Raw genomic sequence first — 15,799 nt, 5'->3', positions numbered from 1 at the left:
TCAGCAGTATGCTAGGCCCTGAGAATACAATGGCAGTGAACATGGCATCTTAAATTTTGAGGCATTCATATTCTAGAAGGAAAAACAGATATGTCTGTCATGACTTACAGTATGAAAATCTATAATAAGGATATTAATAATGTGCTACAGTTATACACAGAAATGATGGATAAAAAGCCATCATATGGGATATCTAATTTGAGTCTTTAAAAATAGCTTAAGATTGGAAAGGTGTGCCAGAGGACAGTTTTCAGAGGTTCCTTAGACAAAACGAGGCATAGTGTGGTCAGATAAAGGTAAGATATTATGAGAGCCTGTGAGGCAGGACACACGGGGGGAGCTGAGCAGGGCAGCATTCAAACACAGAGTTTGAATACTGGTGATAGCATTTGGTTGGATACTCACAAACCATTTGAAGATTCCCCATACTTTACTCTGCCCTCAATAAATGGTGCATTTGAAGCAGAATGGTGAAATTTCACCTGAAGATGTTTCTGGAAGTGGAAAGGCAGCAAACGTAGTTGCCTGGGAGGGAGGGGGCCAACGCAGGCCCTTGCACAGTGAGGAGCACAGGTGGAAGAAAACGAGAGATTTTAGAGGTGGAAGAATTTGAAAGAGGAGGAAGAAGGGTTAAAGAAAGCTTTAAGCATTACAGCTTGAACAGCAGACGGGAAGGTGGAGAAAGATTCTGTAGGTAGAGAAGGTGGGTTTTACTTGGGACATGAGTTTTAGGCACAGAGGAAATCCAGGTGTGGGTTGGAGTCCAATCCTGTGCTATCGATTTTCAATCTTCACCCTGGTGTTGTCAGAAGCCACTGGGAGTTGCATGAGGACATCCAAGCAAAGGGGGAAAGCCAGAAGCCCAGAGTGTCAGAGACAGGTTTTGTGAGAAAGCCCTTTAGTGAGGAGATGGCCAAAGAAGTGAAGCTTTAGCAAGAGTCCCAAACAAATCCAGAGAAGGCTCAGCCCAATGTGGAGGGAACTGAGGTGATGATGGAGCCAAAGTCTTCAATGTTGGATGGAGATGAGGAGAAATGAGGACTGAAAGGAGTTTTTAAAAATGTATTTTATATTAGGGAATCAAAAGAAAACTTGAGTGTGGAAGAGATGTGGGAGCCAGGTTGCTGTGAACTGAGGCATTCATGGAAGGAAGGTGGAGCGTCACCTTTGCAATAGTGGCTTAAATAGCTTGGGTGTGAATCCAAAAGGAGGTGAAGCTGGATGGCACTCCAGGATCAGAAATGCTTGGGAAAGTGGATATGCCAGGAGAGAGGGAGAGAGAGAGAGAGAGAGAGAGAGAGAGAGAGAGAGAGAGAGAGAGAGAGAATTGCTTTTGAAATAGGCAGAAGATAATAACTCTGGTTCCCTCTAAGAAGGGAGAGCAGAGTAATGTGTAGGGCTGCGTAGAGTCCCCAGCGGTGTGCCAGGAAGAGAACTTGGTAAGAAAGGCCTCTAGGCAATGCATATCCTGATGTGTCCCAGGAAGTCCATTAGCACCCGTAGTCAGCGGTTCAGCTTGGAGGCATTCAGAGTGAGTTATCATAGATCATAAAAAGCCTTATGTATCAGGCCTCTTTAAAAAGAAAAATTAAGGACCGTTGGGGGACCCTGAAATTTGGAATGATTCTTATGATTTATTACAGAAAGAATATTCTGATGGATAGTGTGATGATTAATTTTATGTGTCAACTTGATTGGGTAAGGGATGCCCAGAAAGCTGGTTATTTGTGCTGTGTGTCTGTTTCAGGAAGAGATTGGCATTTGAATCAGCAGACTGAGTGAAGAAGATCTTTCTCACAAGTGTGGGCAGGTCTCAGCCAATCCCTTGAGGGCCCGGATAGAACAAAAAGGTGGAGGAAGGGTGAATTCTCTTTCTTGAGCTGGGACAGCCATCTCCCCCTGCTCTGAATCGGAGCTCCTGGTTCTCAGGCCTTCAGACTCTCAGACATGCACCAGTGCCCTCCCCCTACTGCTCCGGCCTTTGGCCTTGGGCTGATTTATATGACTGGCTCGTTGTCCAGCTTTCAGATGCTGTATTTTGGCCTATCTCAGCCTCCACAATTACGTGAGCCAATTCTGATAAATCTCTTATATATCTGTATATCCTACTGGTTCTGTTTCTCTGGAGAGCCCTGACTAACACAGAGAGGAATCAGAAAGCAGAAATACCAAAGAGGTTCAGGTGATATATAATAAAGACTCAACCTAGGCAATAATGGTGAAGAATGAGAGGAGAGGGAATAAGAGACACTTGGGAGGAAGAATCCATAGAAATGGTGGGATGGATCATTCGGGGAGTATGGTGGTTCCAGGTTGACTTCCAGGTGTGTGGGAAAGGAGACAGTGGAATAGATTTGGGGAGGAAAAGAAGAAACAGGTGTAATTCTGGACCTGCCAAGCTTGAGCAGCCTGTGAAACCTACAGGGGAGGTGTGATGAGCAGCTGCCATGTGTACCTGCAGCAGGTATACTAATTAAGGGGACTCTAGCTGCTGTCACAAACAAAACACAGAACTCAAGCATGAACAGAAGGCTATTTCTCACTCATAAATTCCACAACTGGTGTCCCTGATTGACAGAAAGGTCCCCTTCAAGCAGGGGTTCAGGAACCCAGCCTCCTTCCATCTTGTGCCTCCTTCATCTCAAACATGTGATTTCCAAGGTCTCCGTGCCTGGTGATGGGGAGGAAAGAATATGGATCATCCAATGGGAGAAGTTCCTGTGGACCAGTCCTGTAAGTCTCAGACATCAGTCACTTCGACACACACGCCGTTGGCTGAAGTACAGTTGTATGGCCACATCTAAGTACAAAGGAGCCTTGGGAGTGCAGGAGCAGATAGAGCATAGATGCATCAGTCTCCACAGATCAAGGCTCAGCACATCGTGTCTGCTCAGGAAAGCCTGGCACTGCTCTTAGCAGTGGGGTCTAGTCTGAAGTGGAATGTGTGGGAGTCAGCATTGTGTGGAATTGGAGAGGAAATCCCAGAGACAGGGTTCAGCATCACAAGAAAAAGGAGGTACCTGGGAACCAATAGTCTCAGAAGTAGCAATGGGATATTATTCAGCAACAAGATGTGTAACTACCACATAACTGCTCCTGTGTGAGCAAATCACACAAATGCAATGTAGAGAGAAAGGGAATAGATAAAAGAGCACGTACTGCATGATACTATTTATATAACGTTCAAAATTAGATAAAACTAGTGTGAAATACTGTAAGCCCAGAGAGCAGTTAGCTTTATTTGATTGGTGTAGGGGAGAAGAGGGTGTGGAGGGTACAGGTCACATTCTTTATCTTTTTTTAAAATTAAATTTATCGGGGTGACTTTGGTTAGTAAAATTATGTAGGTCTCAAGTGTACAATTCTGTAAAACATCATCTGTATATTGCATTGTGTGTTCACCACCCAGAGTCAGTTCTCCATATGAATTCACTCTCTGTCTTGATCTGGGTGCTGGTTTCATAGGATGTTCATTTTGTGAAAATTTATTACGTGCATCCTTATGACTTATGCAGTTTTTGTATATTGAGTTTCAATAAAACAGCTACTTAAAAGTAAACTTTGCCCATGTTTTAAAATTTCCACTTACATACGCTAATGAGGAAGTTAGCTAATCATACCCTAATTAAGAATTCCCCTATTTGGGAACTATTGGCCTCCACTCCCTTTTCTCAACATATGTGTATACACATCTTATTAAATTTTGTTTATTGCTCTTCCCTAAAAGTGGAAATTATTTTATCCCAAAGGCAAGTCTTTCTAGCAGATTATTTTGGATAATCAAATAAATCTACTTATTTTTGGATATTTTGATGTCTGCAGCAAATTTGTGGGTTGGACCCATGAAAGTACCTTGCTGCATTAATAGTCTTGAAAACCACTTCAAACAATACTTGAGAATCTGTGGTGGAGACAGCGCTTTGTACCCCGAGCCCCATGCATGTCTTCTGTAACGTAGCTTGTTTGCTGACCCCTGTTATCTAAATGGGGCCACTCACTTGTAGCAAATTGGTTGTGGGCAGATGTAATTTATGCTTTCTCTAGGCCTGATCCTTAAAAGCTTCCATACAGACCATCCACTCTCTCTCCCCCCATCAGCTGGGAGGTCATCAAGGTGACCTGGAGAGCCATGTGTTGCTCATGACCGAGTTTCCAGGAACATGGGCCCCTGAATGACCGCATGAAGTTGAACACGTCCATTGTGCTTTATAGGAGCAAGAAATAATTTTCTGTTATGCAGAGTCCCTGAGATTTCAGATTCATCTGTTCCTCCCTAAACATTTGCTTGTCTTACTTGATGAGTTGTGAATTGCTCACTGGGAATATTTTCTCTTCTCCTTGCGGGACCTGCGGTTTACACTGCTAGGACTTCATGCTGTCCACCAGCTACATAGACTGTCCCCGAGTCAGTCATTGTCATCTACAATAACGTTCAGATCTGCCCACTTAGTTCAAAGTCCTTTATTATCTTTCCTTGTAGGAAGAACAGACAAACCCACCTGGACTGGATGGAGAGAGCCTGGCAGGGGTTCAGATTTCAGTCTCCCTTAATTTGCTGTTGCTTTGCATATCTCTTGGAATGAAGCAACATTTAAACGTGAAAGATGGATAGAGATTGATTCTCAGAAAAGGAACCGCCTCTAAGTGGATCTATGATCCCTGATGATTCTAGTAATTAAAACGCTGCCAGCATATACAACCTGCATGTGGGTTGCCTGCGTGAAGTGGTGTCATCTGCCATCAGAGAGTGTGTAGCTGTCACAAATAAAGGTCTACAAAGCTTGTCCACTGTCACACTGCTTGTGGGTTCAGCAGGTGGTTGTTATGCCTCTTCCCCAGGACGCCAGGCCTGGGTGGTGGGGACCTCCTTTAATGAGGAAGGACTTTGTCACTCTTTTCATTAAATTGGATCCCACATGACCACTGAGCTGTATGATATAACAAAGCCTGCTTGCTCCTTACCCTTATTTGTTTTAGAACTATTTAAAAGAGGAAAGATTCTTATAGGACAATAAAATACAAGGTTGGACAATTAAGTTCTTGAACTCATCCTAGAAAGTGCTCCATACCTCATTGCTGGATATCACTATGGTCACCTTCTAAGTACTCCCCTTGGGAGCTACGCACTGATGCCAGTGCCTAGTCCACCCTTCAAAGCAACTTTGGAACTCTTTTTATGGAATGGCCATCAGAGCTGTTGTCGTATTACTCTTGATGTGCTAAATGTCATCAAAATTTCTTCCTTTCAATATTTCCTTTATCTTGGGGTAAAGAAAGAAGTCGTTGGGGGCCAGATCAGGTGAGTCGGGAGGGTGTTCCAATACAGTTGTTTGTTTACTGGCTAAAAACTCCCTCACACACCATGCCGTGTGAGCTGGTGCATTGTCATGATGCAAGAGCCATGAATTGTTGGCAAAAAGTTCAGGTCGTCTAACTTTTTCACACAGCGTTTTCAGCACTTCCAATAGTAAAGTTGGTTAACTGTTTGTCCAGCTGGTACAAATTCATAATGAGTAATCCTTCTGAGATCAAAAAAGGTTAGCAACATTATTGCAACAAGTTTGTGAACTTAATTGTCAGACCTCATTTTTCCAAATTTAATTTTGCATTTTCTCTCAGCCAGCACATCCAGCAGGACAAATATGCTTCCAAACGCTCTTTTGTCTTCTTACTGAGGGAAACACCTATAGAGTGAAGCACTCTAATCTTAAGTGTGCAGCTCAGTGGATTCTAAATATTTGCACGGACAAGTGACTATAGGACATGTCCAGTCCCTGAAGGCTCCCAAGTGCCCCTTCCTATGCAGCATCCTCTGAAGGTGACTACTATTCTGACCTCGATCACTATAGGTAATGATCAAGCTTCAAAACCGGCTTCCAAAATTCATTCAAAATTCATCTCACCTTTGCCTCTATTCTGCTCATGGCTTTAGAAAAATAGTACTAAGTAGTTTTTTCTCACTATTCAAACGTCAGTCCTACTTTCTTTTATGGTTTGCTTTGGTTGTATAGTCATTGAATATGCTTTTGCAATTTTTAAAGGAAAATATTTAGAATTAAGCAAATGGTAAAAAGAAGACCCCCTTCCCCCAAGGGCAGATATAAGAGGTTAGCAAAACAAGGCTAAGGACAGGAGCTCACTCTACAATTCCATGTCCAGCTATCATGCTTAGTGTCACTGGTGAGTCATAAGGGTTGTGATCCTTATGGTTCCCAGTCTGTCATGGACTAAACCCTGAATTCGTAATTTCTGCAATCCAATGGCTATAACGAAGCTACATGTGGGTCCATCCACCCTCTCATGACCCCTATTTAATACGTTTAGTTTTAAAGGTATTAAGTCTTGAAACAAAGTAGTGTATGTTGTCCAGTTTCTAGTGTAAGTTATCTTTTTCTAAGATTGGGCTATTCTAATTTAGATGTACTTCATAATACATTTCAGAAATAGTTTGTCAAATTTCTTTAGGAACCTCTGGAATTTGATTTGGATTTACCTTGAATCCATAGGTTACTTCCAGGAGAATAGACATCTTGACAATACTGAGCTTTCCAATCTAGTGACAAAATATATATTTTCATTTATGTAGTTCTTCATTCATTTCTCTCATATTTATCATTGGATAGGTCTTAAATATTTTCATTAAATTTGTCTTTCATTGTTTAATGGTTTTATTGTAATTGTGAATTATCGTGTTTTAATTTCTTTTTACAAATGTTTATTTGTATACGTGTGGATATAAAAAACTTGTTTTTGCATAAGGTGAATGTATTTTGTATACTGACTTTATATTCTGTGACCCTGCAAACATCACTTATTAGTTTTGCTAACTTTTATGCAAAATCCTAAGGATCTTCTATGTTATGAGTTCATGTCATCTCTGAATGAAAACAGTTTTATTTCCTCCTTTCCATTTTATATTTTTTAAAATGTTACTTCCTAGTATTATTTCAAAAGTTGGGATCTCCAATGTAATATTTAATATAACTGGTAGGAACAAACTTGAGATGAACGATTTATTTTTTCACAACTTATATTACCTTAGGTATAGTTTCTTTATTTTTTTATTTTTTGTAAATGACCTGTATTAAGTTGCGATAATATCCCTCCAATTCTAGATTTGTGAGGGATTTTTAAAGTTGTGAATGGATGTTGAATTCTGACAGTTTGTTTTCTGCCTCTATTAAGATGATCATATTGTCTTTCTCCTATATTTTCTAAAGATGGAGAATTTAAATAATTGGTTTTTGATTGGAAAATCAACTTTACATTTGTGGGAATAACTTCATTTGGCCATGATATATTAAATTTTTACATATTACTGTATTTGTTTTGCTAAACAATAATATTTTTAAAAAGATTTTATGTGCATGTTCTTGAAAGTCATTGTTTTACTTATAATACTTTGTCTGGTTTTGGTAATGGGGCAATACTGGCCTTATGAAAGGATTTGTAAAATGTTTTGTCCTTTTATTTTTTAAAATATTTGGAAATATTGGTATTTTTTTCTTAAATATTTTATAGAATTCACCAGTATGACCATATGGGACTGCTGTATCTTTGTAAAAAAGATTTTTAGTTCTGAATTCATTTTATACAAAATAGAAACATGACTTTTCAAATATTCCACTTCTTTTTGTGTCAATTTTATTTTTATCTTCTGAGAAATGTATCTACTTATTTAGTTTACTTATTTTTTTGGCATAAATTTGTTCCTAATATTACCTCACTTCCCTCTGATGTCTGCAGGATGTGTAATGATACTGCTTCTTATATTTCTGATGGTGATTGCTAGGGACTGAATTGTGTCTTCCCAAAATGCATGTGTTAAAGCCTTAACCCCCAAAGTGACTATGTTTGGAAATAGGGTGTGGCCTGTATGTAGGTAGTTGAAATTAAAAGAAGTCATAAGAGTGGGGCCCTAATTCTTATAAGAAGAGGATGAGAGACCAGAGATCTGGCTCTCTCTCTCTCTCTCTCTTTCTCTCTGCAAACGCACAGAGAAAAGGCCATGTGAGGACACAGCAAGAAGGTGGCTGCCTGCAAGTCCAGAGGAGAGGCCTCTCCAGAAACCAACCCTGGTAGCACTTTGATCTTGGATTTCTAACCTTCAGGCCTGTGAGAAAACAAATTTGTGTTGTTCACACCACCCAGCCAGTTGTATTTTTTACAGCAGCCTGAGCAGACTGCTGCTCAGTGGTAACAATTGATTTTTCTTTTTTTTCTTTATTAGCATATCCAGCGTTTTATAAATTTTATTCATATGTCCCGTGATCCAGCTTTTGGTTTTATTGTTTTTCTCTATTATTTTTTTTTTCTACTTTAACTCTTTATTGTTCCCTTCAGTATACTTACTTTGGTTAAACTTGATCTTCTTTTTCTAGCTTCTTGAGGTGGAAACTTACATCATTGATTGTAGACCTTCTACATTTAATGTACTTTCCGATATTGTTGAATTTATGTGCATCTTCTTACTGTGTGTTTTCTCTTTCTACTGCATATTCGTGTTTCCTTTTTTTGTTTTATTCCTGTCTTCTTTGAGAGTGATTAATTTTTAATATTCTATTTTATCTCTGTGTTTATACAATTTGCTAAATCTGTTTTATTTATTTTAGTAATTGCACTAGGGTTTAGAATTTATATGTTCACATTGTCATGGGCTGCTTCTAAATTGTATTTTATCATTTTAAGTACAAAGGCTAGATAATATGTGACACTGCAATGGAATGAATGGGAAAGCAAATATGATACTTTGGCTATGTTTTATTAAGTTTTTGCATTAAAGAGCTTTGCAAAAATATAAAACAATATGCCCTACTCACTTGAATTTTTCCCTTTTGGAGATTGTAGCTATTTTGGTTAAAAATATTATTTTTGTTATTACAGGATTGGCTTATTATTAATATTTAAAACAAATTAATAAATAAACATTTTCATTAATCTCTATTAATAAAATGTCTTCATTTTAATTTCTAATATGGCAGATATTGGTAGGTATAACCCGTGTAAATAAGCAAAGCTCTCTGGGTTTCGCAATAATTTTTAAGGCTGTAAAGTTGTCCTGAAATGAAAAAGCCTCAGAATTGCTTCTTAAACTGCTAATTATCTTTTAAATAAAAGTTTAAAAATCTCTTATTTGCTCATGGTTACCCTTTCCATGGCTCTCCATTCCTTTACAGAGATAGTAATTTCCATATCGTATTATTTCCCTTCAACCTGAAGAAATTTCTTTAACTTATGTTGTAGAGAGGTCTGCTTGTGAAAAAAAAAAAAAAAAAATTGCCTCTGTTTTTGTTTGACTAAAATATGTCTTCATTTTGCCTTCTGGATGGAAATTTAGCTAGATATAGATTTTTAAGATGGCATTTCCCCCATAGCAATTCATGCTGTTGGTTATGTCATGCTCCTCTAGTCTCTCCTCACTGCTGCAAACATTTATTTGAGAAGGTCAATGTGAACTGCATGTTAAGAAAAGAAGCAGCTGGAATCAGAGGGCGGTTTAAAAAGTATTAACTCCACGTTTCATTCAACGTGAGAAGCTGCCCTTTTTACCAATTCATGTTCCATCAGTAGAAGCTAGGGTATTTTAAATTGATTTGCATTATTAAGTTTGTAATTTTCACCTAACCTCAGATCTTTAAAAACCTTTGTTCAACAGTCCAAAGGAATTTTTGAGTTGAATTGAAAATCCTTTCTTAGGTCAATGGCATTATGTGTTTTTGAGAAAAATATATAAAGAAGTTGGGTGACCTTTCTAGATTTCCCCCCAGTATTTATTTTGCTAAAATGATATCAAAGAGCCTTACTACAATATGAGAATTCTTTACAGAATGTCACATTATTATTATTATATAGCTGGCATTTGAACACAGGTGCTTTCTTAGAAATTTTTAAAAGGACTGACTTCCTGTGATACTGACAACTTTGAACCTATACCAACAACAAATGCAAATTCCAGACCTTCCAGAAGGAAAAATACAAACCCATGTGTGGGAAGAGAAGTGGCATCTATCCATCACCATCAAATACCAACCCCAAATTGTGAGCAACCTTTAGTGAAACGTGTTCTTTTAAGATAAATGAATGTTTAGTAATTTTCATGTATGTTGTACATAGGAGCTGAAGACTCTCCCTTTCAGAGAACGCAGTGCTTGGAAGGCAAGGGGAAACCATCGTGAAGAGAAAAACTATTTCAGTGAGTCTCCGTTCCATTTCAGCTCTATGTACCATCATGATGAGCTAGTGACAACTGTCCTGCTGATGTGACTGTTCCCAGGGGGGCTAAGGCACAAATTATGCAGGTTTTCCCCGCGTGCCCTTTGCTGTCTGGGCAGATGGGATCTGCTGAGAGTGCAGACATGCGAGCCTTGCAGGGCTTTTCCCCATCCAAGCACCCCGCACTGATGTAGGAATATTTTTCCTGTGAGTCCCCAAATGACGTAGATGATATTGGATCTGCTGGGAGTTTCTGGGTGTAGGCCGGGATTGTGTCTCGTGAGAGCGAAGAATGGAAACACGGACCCAGCAGAGGCAAAGAGTTTTAAAAAGAGGATAGTTTATTGAAAGCGAAGAATCAGAGCTCCCGAGCGGGAGGTGGTCCCAAATGGGGGTGCCCCGTGACTGCAGCAAAAGCTCTTACTTTTTATACTTTCCCTTGCCTGTTTGGGGAGGGGAAATTGTTTGAAGAAGGGAACTGTTTGAAGAAGGGAACTGTTTGAAGAAGGGAACTGGCGCCTTCTAATGAAATTCATCTCCAGGTTTGTTCTGCTTGCCCATCCTGGAGGAATTAGCAAAGTAACCCACTCTTATCTATCAGATCTGCTCCATTTGTCAGGCCAAAAGGAATTTTATGATTAACCTCAAGGCCTTGTTACATTATGCCCTGGAGCGAAGGAGGGATTTCAAAACCTGGAGTTTAGGATATGACTGTCTTTGTTTATTCCACCAGGGACCTCCCTGTCTACCTAGGGACACCTAGCTAACCTGTATCAGCACCCTCCCGAACCCCTGCCTTCTCTCCAAGTGCCCTCGCCTCCCTGATCTATCCAAACCCTACTCGGCCTCAGGGCCCAATGTCATGACCACGTCCTCCGTGAAAGCCGGCCATAGCTGCAGGTAGGATTTGGACTCTTCTCTCTGCAGCACAATAGACAGTGTGTGTAGGTCCATTTAACGTGACCTGGGGCAGCCGTTTACCCGTCAGTACCATTCCTGAGCTGTGCACAGGGGTTATTTTCAGACGCCACCAACACGTGGTGCAGATAGAACACAGGTTTACTGGGGAGAACTTGAGAGCTGAGAAGTAGAAGAGACGCCCTGAACTCTCCCTCTCCCACTCCTGAGTCTCCACACCCACGGCCACCCTGCCAGGTACAGCGCCCTGTGCTCTGATTCTCTGCATTGTGTAGGGCCAGGGGACAGGGAACACCTGGTGACCATCACCATGGATGCTCCCTGGATGGAGGAGCTCCTTGTGAGGAAGGGGCAGGGCTGGCCTCAGCCTGTTCTGCTGTTGAAATAACTATCAGCTCAGTTACCTCAATGCTGAGCTCCCCAAGAAAGGAGAACACAAGCCTCAAGTGCCACCTAGATTTGTCTTTTTGAAAACAGGCCTTGGCCTTGGTTATTTTTATAACTTCAGTTCTGGCACACAGGCACACAATAAAGATCCGTGATGATCTGGGTGGACATCAGTGTCCAAAATGTCACGGACACTCTGTAGCTGTGCACAGGAGAACCCTGCACGCGGAGAATCACAAGAACTAAGATTTGAGGTCAACTGAAAAAGCTTGACATGAATGTTCATCAGGACATCCCAACAGATTCCTCTTTGAACAATCGCCCAACGGGTGAGCTCCACAACCAGCTGTCCTTGGCCCGACGACCGTTTTGGATACTTCAACATTCCACGTCACCAGTGCCCCTTCCTTGATTCAGCTGGCCTCTTTGTGCTGCACACTTCTGCCCCAAACGTAATAGTCTCAGTGATTGTCTTTTTGTTACTTGTTATGTTGTTCTTATTCCTGACAGCTTTCTGGGGAATATCCAGAACCCAGGACTTGTTTCAATTTTACCCTGCATTTCTGCAAAGCAAGTGCACACTGTGAAATGTGTTGAAAGAGAAAGATGCTGTTCCAGCTACCAGACAAGTTACAGCCCTGCTTGGGCTCTGGCAGGTAACAGTATTTTAGCATCTTCAACACAGGAAAGAGAACAGTTTGCTAAATGTGTTTGCTGCTGTCACTGCTGTTCTTCTAAAATTTGATGGCTGTTTGCTGTTTCATTGCCTGATTTTGGAATGCATGAGCCAAGAGCAGAGATGCTAGGAATTGCATTTTAAAATGACAGGAACACGGGCAAAGCACACTGGAGATTGCAAATTCAGATTAGTCCAGGATGGTGTCAGCCAGGAGGGAAGCCTAAATTCCCCCTTTACAACCAGTGAACTTCTCACTGCAGTGTCTGAGGTTCAACAAATACTTCACTAATGTTTAATTAGGAATAATTCCTCCTGTCTCCATCTTGGTTTACAGTCTCTTTTGTATTTTTGCAGCCTCAGGTGAGCCCCCTGTCAGAGAAGAGCTTCTTCATTAGCAATGCATCTTCATTTAGCACAGCAACCAGCTGGGTTAAACGAACCTTCATATTTCCATTTTTCATGTGATTGTGTGCAGATGATCTCAGCTGAATGCCATCTACCAGGTTCCTTGCCTCAAGCGTAAGTTAATAACAAATCTCAGGTATGGAATGTTAAACCCGATTTCATTAAATCTCAAAGGGGGTGAACTGGACTTCTATGAAGCGTCTCTGACAAGTTCTGTAGCCTTTGATGTCCAAACCATTAACCACTAATTTGCAAAAAAAAAAAAAAAAAGCTCCCAGAGCTTCACTGATGGCTGTCACTTAGAGTCACAATCCCTGGAGAATGTAATTGTTAATTTTCAACCTCAGGATCAGAACTCTCTGGATCTCATTAAGATCTGTAAGTCCCACTGGCCAAATCCCAGAAACCGACAAATGAAGTCATACACGTTTTAAAGTTGTCACACGTGAGAAATGGTCTCCTTTGTGATCAGTCACACAGATCACTCCACCAGGATCACTGTGATCAACAGACATTTGACTGCGTCACTCTCGGTAGGACACAAAGCATGTACAACGCCCCCATGGAGGTCTCAGGAGGTAGGATGCATTGTATCAGTCAGAAAACCTGGGTGGTGTTGCCATAACAAATAAGTCCTAAATCCCAGTGCTTTAAACAGTGAAGGTTGGTCTGGTTTATACAATGTGAGTTGCGAGGACCCTTTGCCCAGGACAATCATTCAATGTCCACATCAACAAAAGCTTTGCTCGGCATGGTTACCACAACAGGCAGAGCAGGCAAATGGACATGTGTTAAACTGTGCCCTGGCTCTTAAAGCTCTGCAGTTGGGTGTTTCCCTTCCATTCACATTTCAGTGGCCAAACCAAGTCTTATGCCCCTTTAAGGAGGGTCAGCCTTGTGCAGGAAGAAGGTGGACAAGACACCTATTTGTCAATGTCTCTGATGATGATGCTGGAGTTCAGCTGTTGGTAAGAATGCAGGTTGAGAGGAAACCTGACGGTAACACAGTTTACCTTCTTCAGTTTCCAAGGTGAGTGGTGGACAGTAAGACCTTCATGGATTGACCTTCAGATGCCTCAGGGCTCCTGGTGAAATCATTCACACCTCAGGGTTCTATAGCTGCTCTAGGGAATCTGCTCTCTGGCTGGGAAAAGGAAGGGTGCTCCTGGGAAGAGGAAGGGTGCTCCTGGGAAGAGGAAGGGTGCTCCTGGGAAGAGGAAGGGTGCTCCTGGGAAGAGGAAGGGTGCTCCTGGGAAAAGGAAGGGTGCTAGGGCTTGATACAACTTCCTACTGAACCCAAACAACTCCGCACTTATCTAAAGTTCACTGGAAACCTGGAGAGTATGTGTGAGCAGAATTACTTTACTGTTGTTTTTAAATCAGTGTTCATACCTGGTCTCAGAAGAGAAAAAGAACCTTCAACAATTGCCTGAGACCAACACCCACCTTTTGTGAACATCAGGGATGTATAATTCTGCCTGAGCTTTTTTATCATTAATGTCCAGGCCTGATCTCAGAACAAGTAAACCAAATCTCTGTGAGGGCGAGGGGCCCAGGCACGGGGCTACTTCTTCCCAGTGCAGATTTTTAACTATGTAAATTCCTGAACATCGAGTGCCTGTGATGTCTACCCAGGGATCAACGGGACAATAGCGACAGTTAATCTTAATTGTCACAGATGCACCGTGGGTGAGAGGAGGGTAATCTCCATGGTAACCAAGCCTTAAGCTCTGTGACTTCAGGGGTCACATGTATTAATGCTCTGGGCTCCTGAGCTCCTTCCAGAGACTGAACGCTAGCCGTCTTCCTCCGCTGACAAACTAATGAGAAAGCAGTCCTTCTCAAAAACGTTTTTTTTTTTTCTGGAATGTTATTTGACCTCTTGCAAACAAACAGCTTAAACTACTCAGATGAGACTGCTCCTGCAGAGGCTCCCTGAGTGTGCTAATGGCTGACAACGATCACATTCAAAACACTGGGGATGATTTTCAATCTGATCAGTTACTACTGTGACCTCTTCTGAAACAATTCAGGGCAGAGCCGCTGTCCAATCATGCCAGAAGAAGCCAGGCTGGCTGCCCTCAGTTACCATCCCAGCCGCCTCATTACCTCTAACAAGTGAGTGGGTGCCCAAGTCCAGACGAGTGAGTCAGAAGGAGGGACAGCGGCGTGTGTTTTCACGGCCACCGAGAGCTAGATCAGGTTCCATGAAACAGCTGTCTCTAGAAATGCCAGGAAGGGGTGAGCACGTGGACACCAGTGTCACGGGGAGAAGGGCCTGTGGTAGGAAGAGCAGATGGCAGCGAGGTTCGTGGCCACTGGCTGGGCTGGGAAGTTACAGGCAAACTGGGGTCAGCGGCCCATGTCTGGGATAGGATGACCCTCCACCCACAGGTGTGTGGTCTCTGTGCCTGACAGCAAGCTGGGGAGTCCTGATAACACGTGACCCCCACTCCAACATCTGTAATTATGGTGAGCTCCAAACTTCAGACAGGCCGCCTCGTTCTCAGTCTAGCTCTGCCCCACTGTTCCAGCCGCCTGAATATGTCAGATGTTGCTTCCCTGCTTCCCTAATGCACACTGCAACTGGCAGGTTCCATTTGATACCAATTTGATAACATCACTTCCCCCATCAGAAACCTGCATTGACCCTACTTCCTGTCAGACACACAAAAAAGGACAAAAAAAGACAGAAATACGGCTTCCTCCAACTGGAAGAGGCCAAGGGTACATGGGCAAGAAGTCAACCAGCCATTGCATGGGATCAACTTGAAGGCCTGACCTTGTTTCCTGCAGGTGAGGGAGGGGCCCATATCTAACAAATGGGCCCCAGTGGCCCTGTGTCTTATTCCTGGCCAGACAGAAGGGCACAATTTGCTAACAAAGGATGAAGATAAAGAAACTTCCAATTTACTTACAAGGGTCACAGAGAGACTAGGGGGTGGGGGATGGGGAAGAGGGTGTGTGTGGGGGGGGGAGGGCAGCTTGGGAGGGGCTTGGAGGGCCTGGGGGTGGGGAATATGGGTCTGAAAAGCAGGTCCAGAGACCTCACTGGAGGGTTGTAAGATAAACTCTGTCCTCTTTGCATTTATGACCTGGGAAGTGTTGACCTCTGACAAAAGAGGAGGAAGACACGCAGATCACGTTTCTGTTGAATGATGTGTCTTCCTAGAAGGCCAGTAAAGGCCATTTACAGCC

The sequence above is a fragment of the Rhinolophus sinicus genome, chromosome 3 (genome assembly GCF_057876585.1).
Source record: "Rhinolophus sinicus isolate RSI-liver-muscle chromosome 3, RSI-T2T, whole genome shotgun sequence".
Taxonomy (NCBI): Eukaryota; Metazoa; Chordata; class Mammalia; order Chiroptera; family Rhinolophidae; genus Rhinolophus; species Rhinolophus sinicus.
This window is presented reverse-complemented; position numbering follows the sequence as displayed.